Source organism: Mus caroli, unplaced genomic scaffold (assembly GCF_978045245.1).
Source record: "Mus caroli unplaced genomic scaffold, Mus_caroli_1 scaffold_4, whole genome shotgun sequence".
In the NCBI taxonomy this organism is placed as follows: Eukaryota; Metazoa; Chordata; class Mammalia; order Rodentia; family Muridae; genus Mus; species Mus caroli.
In genome coordinates, this window is record NW_028227259.1 from 104005582 (window position 1) to 104013703 (window position 8122).

Consider the following 8122-nt stretch of genomic DNA (forward strand, 5'->3'; position numbering starts at 1 on the left):
TCCTCGGGAGTCGACATCCACCCCTAGAAAGCCCACTGTCTTAATTACTCTCTACACCTATGATAGAATACCCTGACAAAAATAACTTCAAAATGGATGGGTTTCTTTCCATGTGGGGTTCAAAGTATAATCCCTCCTGACAAAGGGGTCAAGGTAGCCACAGCTCAGAGCTGCCTGTCATACACGTGCAGTCAGAAGACCGCAATGACTGCCTGGATTGGCTTCAGTCTCTCTTGGCAGTCCAGCATCAATTCCCAGGGAGTGGTCCCACCACAGTAGGTGGGTCTTTCCACCTCAATTAACACTCTCAAGACAAACCCTCACAAGTTCGCCCAGAGACTAGCCTTTATCTAGACGATTCCTCAAAGGCATGCCTAGAGGTTAGCCTTAATCTAGACAATCCCTAGCAGATGTGGCCAGCAATTTATCTATTAGCCGATTCCAGATCCAGTCAAGTTGACAACCAGGATTAACCATTATAATCTCCTTGTCCAGGACTGAGGAAGAGTTAATTTAGAAGTTGGAAGGACTAAACCTATAGAATCGGTGTTAGGGCTTCTTCACTCCTGCGGTATGAAGAGAGGGCTCAGCAGTTAGAAGTACTTCTTGCTCTTCTAGAAGAGCCACATCAAGTGGCTTACAACCACCTGAAACTCCAGGTCCAGAGAACCCAACACCCTCTGGGATTGTGGTCTCTGGGAGCGCCTACACATGCATGCCATTCACTCAGACACACATATGCACAGATACAAATAAATCATTTATTTCTTTTAAGGTATCACTGCTTAGATTGTTGTAGGCTGGAAAACATGGGGGGGGGGTTCTACAGCCAAATCCCCATCAGACACACATGTAAGAAAACAACACCATGTGCTGGAGTCAGATATCCTCAAACTTACAAATCGAAACCCAATTCAAAACAAAATGGTCTTTGTAATTTCGTTGGAGAATGTATAAATGGTTTGCTGACATTTCCATCTGTCAAAGAAAAATCAGCCAAAATTTATAATTAAGATAGTTATTTATCCCTGGGGGGTGGGTGAGAGTCATTTTATATGGTATGGTCTAAATCAGTAATTTTCAAGATAAACAAGACATCTGGAAAGTTCTATCTCTTGTCTATTACTATTTTACTTACACGAGACACCACAGAACAAAGCAAGAAAATCCAGTTTAAACATTCAAGAATGTGGGACTGACCAACCAGATAGCATCCCACCCAGGGGAGCTCCAGGGTCAGTCACAGTTTCTGGAAGTACCCGCTACGTAATAGATGAGATGACAGAATTCAGACCCTCGCTTTAAGAATGGAAAGTTAGGTAAAAAGTGTCATGTAGGAATACACGCTCGCCAGAGTCCAGCCCCTGTAAGGCCCAGATCCCGCAGAGGAGACAAGGAACCAATGAGGGAGGAGTGAGTCAGGCACGGGGGTCAAGGGGAATCTCGCATCCTGACTGACTGGCAACCAGAGTGCTTCTTTATTTACACAGAACTAAGTAGGCAGAGATAGATCATGTTGTTCCAAAACATAAACTATATCAGTTTTGTCCCCGACATATGTTTTAACTCCCTCTTGGTCATAAGTTTAGTCATCATTGATAAACATGACAGAACAGAGTTATCGCTTACAATTATTTTCCCTCATCTACTCCATAACCCAACATTTAAGAATCCTGTGGTTTCAAGGGCACTAGAAAGAAAGAAAATCTCCAAACCAACCTGGGCAAATTGCCGTCCTGAGCAGTGTATTATTAACTCTTAATGGTCACAGTATCAAGTAAGAAGAGGCTTTTAGTCTGATCTGCTGCAAACTTGTTGGCCTTTTGAAGTTTACTTTGTTCTGATTATCTTGGTCTTGGGTAAGTACAGGGGCAGATGTTCCAAGAGTATCTTGGAGTCAGAGCCTCGTAAGGAGATCTCTGGAGTCTTCATATTGAGTCATAACTTCCAGGGTGTAACGAAGACCTTCAAGTAGGGCCAGATAGGGATATCTCTATAAATGCAGGAGGGAAGGTATGCTCAGAGCTTTCCTGGGAGAAGGGGTAAATGATGCATAAGAAAACCTCCATCAATCCAATGTCCCATGTTGTACAAAGATTAAAAGACCCCCAAGCATGCAATGCATGGATATCAAGACAAAAATGGGAAGACCTCACGACGTTGATTGTGTCACTCCCTCAACTTTGCTGGAACATTGTCAAGCCGCTATGCTGGCTTTGTGACTTTCACTGGTCCCAGTAGATATGGCTGTGCCACACACTCACATAGGAAAGTGGAAAGTAGACTCTTCATTCCTTTCAATATGCATCCCTCATGACTGGCCAGTAGTACCAAATGCTGTGGCCCTTTAATACAGTCCCCCATGTTGTGGTGACCCCCAACCATAAAACTATTTTTGTTGCTGTGTCATAACTAATTTTTCTACTGCTGTGAATCATAATGTATGTACATTTTGGAAATAGAGGTTGCCAGAGGGGCTGTGACCCCTGGGTTGAGAACCTGTGATCCTGACTCACCAGGAGGAAAATGGGGAGTATCCTCTTCCCTTACAAGTCCAGCGTTCTGTTCTTCTCCTTGAAGTTTCTTGTTATCGTTTAAGGTACTACAATTCCATGGAAGAATACATTTCTTATTAGCATCAGACCACAAATGCTGGTTAAAGCCATTAGGATATAATAGAAGGATAATATCAACAGTCTCTATGCCTCTGAAATCACACACAAGTGAATGTGCACACCACTGAAAGTGGATTTGCAAGAAAATACACAATGATAGAAACATGGGCACAGACCAAATAACATTTTATCAGTGGAATATTTGCAGCTGGCAAATGATGTTCTGACAGACAAGGTCACACAGAGAACATATTCCAATAATAATCTAGAAAATAATCTAAAGCATGTGTGACATGTCACGAGGAGCATGTTCTCGCACCCTGAGATCGCTTAAAATGTGTGTCATCTAACTGATAAGGAGACTGCATGCTAACACATGGAAATGGGAAGTGATGGAAATATAGCAGTGCCCCCCTTGCTTTTCCAATATTGAGCATGCGGTAGGCAAATCATTCCATACAGTGAAAGGGGAAAAAAACAAACAGTGACCTGTTTAGCAAACCCACGCGTGCCTGTGCACCCCTAGAGTCTGAACTGACAGGAAGATAGCGCTGCTCTCACACAGTGAACACCTGCTTGTAAGTAAACAAACAAAGGCAGACAGGACAGTGACAGTCTACCCAAGGTTGCATGTCATCAGCTCTGTTTATCTTAGAAGACCTGCCTATCCTTTAACGACATGTCTGAAGAGAATGCTAAATGGTCATTTTCAGTTATCTTCTCAAATAAAAATGTAAGCTGTTATGTGCATTTTCCCAAGAGTGTTATAGTGAGCTTAAATGCTCAACTAAATTAACTTTGATCTTTCACGAATGAGCTTAGAAACCAAAGGAGTAAATATGCAAACTGTAACCATAAGAGAGATGTTGAGCAGAGGGTGAGTGTGTGACGTGAGCAGGTGACATGAGGTTCATATGTTACTAAAAATAGAAAGATGACAGATTATAGATAGGTAGGTAGATGGTAGATAGATAGATAGATAGAGAGAGAGAGAGAGAGAGAGAGGTAGATAGATATAGAGAGATAGATAAATAAATAGATAGAGACAGAGAGAGATGATAGGTAGATAGATGTAGAAAGAGAGAGAGATGATAGATATGTAGATAGGTTGATAGATGATAGGTAGATATGTAGATAGGTAGATAGATGGCAGATACAAATAGATAGATGGATAGATAGATAGATAGATAGATAGATAGATAGATAGATAGATAGATAGATAGACATACATAAATACATACATAAATACATACATACATACATGATAGGTAGATAATGAATGGATAGATGGGCAGATAGATGATATATTAGATTAATAGATAGACTTATTGATAGATAGATAGACAGACAGACAGACAGACAGACAGATAGATAGATGAAAGGTGGAAAGGGAGATAGATTGATAGATGATAGGTAGATAAGTATATAGATGGTAGATAGAGATAGATATAGATACATACATACATGATAGGTAGATAGATAGAGGATGATGGATAGATAGATAGGTGGTAGAGATAGATAGACAGACAGACTGACAGACAGACAGATAACAGACTTAACCCTGAGTCAACTCCACTCTCAGTGAACTTTCAGTCACTAAAGCTGAGTGAGATTGCTGTGGAGATTTCAGAGACAGCAATGGAGCTTCTATCTATATCATCAGCAGCTGGAAACGTGGGGTACACCATGGGGGTCACCACTGTGTCTGCTCACTGATGACAGCAGCAAGCTCATTGTCTTACTTGAGCCTTTATACTATATCAGAGGTAATAGTTGGGTTCCCATCTCCCCTTGTTTGTAACACATTGTAAATCCTTTTTCTCCATATGTCTCGTTTTTTTTCAGTGCTTACACACTTACATGTGGGGGTGTGTTTGTGATGCTATTGTTTGTGTCTTGGGCAACAGAAATGCTGAGGCCATGGTAACACCAACAACTGACCCAGATGATTTGTTATGACGTAGACACCATCTTTGAGACATAGAGGCACCAGCAGGACTAGTTTGCATCACAGATGATCATAGTAAACTCTGATGAGCTGTACAGACCTCCCAACCATATTTAATCCTCCCACCGGCTTTTGGCTAGGATCACCTTGCTTGTGCAGTGCTTGGCTTCTTCGTGATAATTCTTCGGAATGTTTTTAATGGTCACATTTGTTCTTGAGACTCTAATACATACATCCCATATGTCCCAACACACATTCCCTATGTCCCATTTACTCTCCCCCACAACCCCTACCCTCTTTCATCTTCCTCACACCCCTGTCATCATCATCCTCCCCACAGGTCTCATTCCCACTTTTATACCCTTTTGTTTTGTCTTGTAAGCTACTGATTTTAATCAAGGCCATTGGAGCCTAGAGGTCTCCCCATTTGGTTCATAACTGAAAGTAATAACTCTTCCTCCTCCCAGAATCTACCAGTTGCCACTAGGTCAGAAGGGAGGGTTAGGACCCCTGTGCCCCTTCCCAAGCTATAGTTAGCCGTTGTCAGGTCCAATCTTGTGCAAGCCCACTGTAAGCAACTGCAGCTGCCGTGAGATCTTGCTTGCACTAGATGTGGTAGTGCTGAAGATAGCAGTTTGCTGGTCTGCTCTGTCTTCTCACCCCTACATTCCTTCTGCTCTTTTCTACAGTGTCCCCCGAGCCTTAGGAAAGGTGGCATAAATGTTCTGTCTAAGGGTATTCTAAGCATCTTGTGCAGCTCTCAGTCTCTGCATTCACCACAGTCCACTGCAAAGAGAGGCTCCTTGGTTAAAGATGAAAATAATGCTTGATGCTGTGTCAGTTCAGCAAAAGAACAATACTGAGTTCCCTGCGAGGGCCTAAACTCTCAGTCATGGGATTTTGAACAAGTCCACAGTTCCAGGCTCCTGTGGCGTGGGCCTCAAATCCTATCAGAGAGCAGCTGTTCCCCCAAATCAGATGTGTAGCTACTGCACCAGCAGGCACCTCTTCCTTGGCAGGTTGGCATTGTCGTTTGCAGGGTTAACATCTCGGTAAGACTGCACAGCAGAGCCACTTCCAACCTGGGGGGAGGAAGCTCCAGCTCATCTGCAACCAACATGTGTGGTGTCCCCAGCCCTATCCTCTCGTGTTGCAGGCAGCCAAGAGGAATGGCAATGCCCTGTATTATTGGAGAGACTCTGGGATCTTTCTGACCCCATATACCTGTATGCCAGGCAGCATATAACAATTTCTTGTGTGACCAAGTGTCAGAGCTTTAAAAACCTTGTGCTGAAGACCCCAAGTGTTTCTGACACAGTGGGAGTCTCACTTGTTTATCCTCCTCGTCCATCTCCCATTGTCATTTAAGCTTCATGACAAGGCTTTTCTGTTTTGTTCACTGAGTGCTACTAGAAGTGTCACCTATGCACTAACTCAGCATTTAACAAATAACAGTGTGTGCTCTGAAGCACATGTCACCCTCCCGTTCTTCCCTGTCATCATACCCAATCCACGGGGAAGATCTTCAGTCTCCTTGTGGCCAGTTTCTTAGACTGTAGCCAGTGAAGAAACAGTTACAGGAGCGAGATGGCAGAAGTGCTTCTGCTGGGATGGATGTGCCTAGTAACTATGTAACAAGGACAGCATGAAGTATCAGAACCATCAAGAGGCCAGGGGAAGGAAGTGACCAACCTTGCTCTCTCCACAGCTGCTGGTTACTCTCCTTGTTAAGCAAGGGAGTCTGACACATGGAACCCCAAACCTAAAGTCCATCCTGGCCAACAGTGGGGTTCAGGTCCTACAGGAAGTTAAAATCTGTGGATTACAATCAAGGAATAAGGTTTTGCTCCACTTGCCAACTTGTGCAGACAACCCCTTGATTTTTAAGATTTATATTTATTTTCATGTTTGCATGTGCATGTGTGCTGCCGGAAGCCTCGGTAAGAGGATGTCAGATCCCCCAGAGCTGCAGTGACAGGCAGCTGTGAGCTGCTCGGAGCTGCTGTTAGGAACCAACCTTGGGGCCGCCGCCGAGGTGACTGAGGAGAGAGGCGCCTCCTCGCTCCCGCCTCTGCCGGCCTTCAATGCCCAGTCCCCAGCTCGCCAGCGTTTTTCGTTGGAATATACGTTGCACGTTTATGGCGATTCTGAGCGTGAGGGCAGACTTCTGCCAGGCTCAGCACAGCCTTTCCGCTGACAAGTGAGCTTGGGGTTATACGTGCCATAATTAACATTGCCTTGACAACTCTGGACACTGAGACTGGCCTCAGAAGTAGTAGGCTTTTTTTTTTTTAATTGCAAGTGTATTCTTTTAATGACTCCAGTAAATTAAGCATCAAGTAAACAAAAGTGGAGAATAACCTACACTTTTAACTTGTCTCACTAGTGCCTAAATGTAGTGTAAAGGCTGCTTAAAGTTTGTGTGTAGTTGGATTTTTTTTGGAAGCTGAAGGTATCCATCTGCAGACATTGAGGCTCAAGTTGAATTTGGATTCAAGTGGATTCTTAATACTTCTGCCTGTGCTGAAGAGAGAAACTTCCTAAGGAACAAGCAAGTTGAATAGAGAAAATAGTGATCAATAATAGGCATTTTAGTGGTCTTTTTAATGTTTTCTGCTGCAAAACATTTCAAGATTTATTGATTTCCTCCTCCCCCCATTTTTTCCCACCACACTCACACACGCACGCTCACACTTTTTATTTGCCATAATGAACCGTCCAGCCCCTGTGGAGATCTCTTATGAGAACATGCGTTTTCTGATAACTCACAACCCCACCAATGCGACTCTCAACAAGTTCACAGAGGAACTTAAGAAGTACGGAGTGACAACTTTGGTTCGAGTTTGTGATGCTACATATGATAAAGCTCCAGTTGAAAAAGAAGGAATCCACGTTCTAGATTGGCCGTTTGATGATGGAGCTCCACCCCCTAATCAGATAGTAGATGATTGGCTAAACCTGTTAAAAACCAAATTTCGTGAAGAACCGGGCTGTTGTGTTGCAGTGCATTGTGTTGCAGGATTGGGAAGGGCTCCTGTGCTAGTTGCGCTTGCATTGATTGAATGCGGAATGAAGTATGAAGATGCTGTTCAATTCATAAGACAAAAAAAGAAGAGGAGCATTCAATTCCAAAAAGCTGCTTTACTTGGAGAAGTACCGACCTAAGATGCGATTACGCTTCAGAGATACCAATGGGCACTGCTGTGTTCAGTAGAAGTAGAGGAAGGCTGGCTGGATCGTGGCATTAGAGGGAACTCTTGGTACCTGGAAATGTGAATCTGGATTCTTACCTGTGTCATCAGAGTAGTGATGGACTCAGTACTCCTCAGCTCCTCATGATTGAGAAGAAGGCAAGCGATAAAGAAATCCCTCTATCACACGAATAAAATGTTTAAGAAAAGAAAAAAAAGAAAGGAAAGGGGATTAATTTAGTGAAAGATGATTTTGCTCCTAGTTTTGATTTCTGCCAGGATTGAATTATTTCAAAATCTCCTGTGTTTTTTAAGCTTTTTCAAAATAGATGTCTGAGGAAAACCAGCAGAATATTAACCAGTGTGGA

The 8122-nt window shown here is 43.1% G+C and overlaps 1 pseudogene; it reads left to right on the forward strand.

Moving 5' to 3' along the window:
• Nucleotides 1-6889: 6889 nt before the first annotated feature.
• LOC110291849 (protein tyrosine phosphatase type IVA 2 pseudogene) lies at nucleotides 6890-7918 on the forward strand (annotated as a pseudogene).
• The last annotated feature ends 204 nt before the right edge of the window (nucleotides 7919-8122 follow it).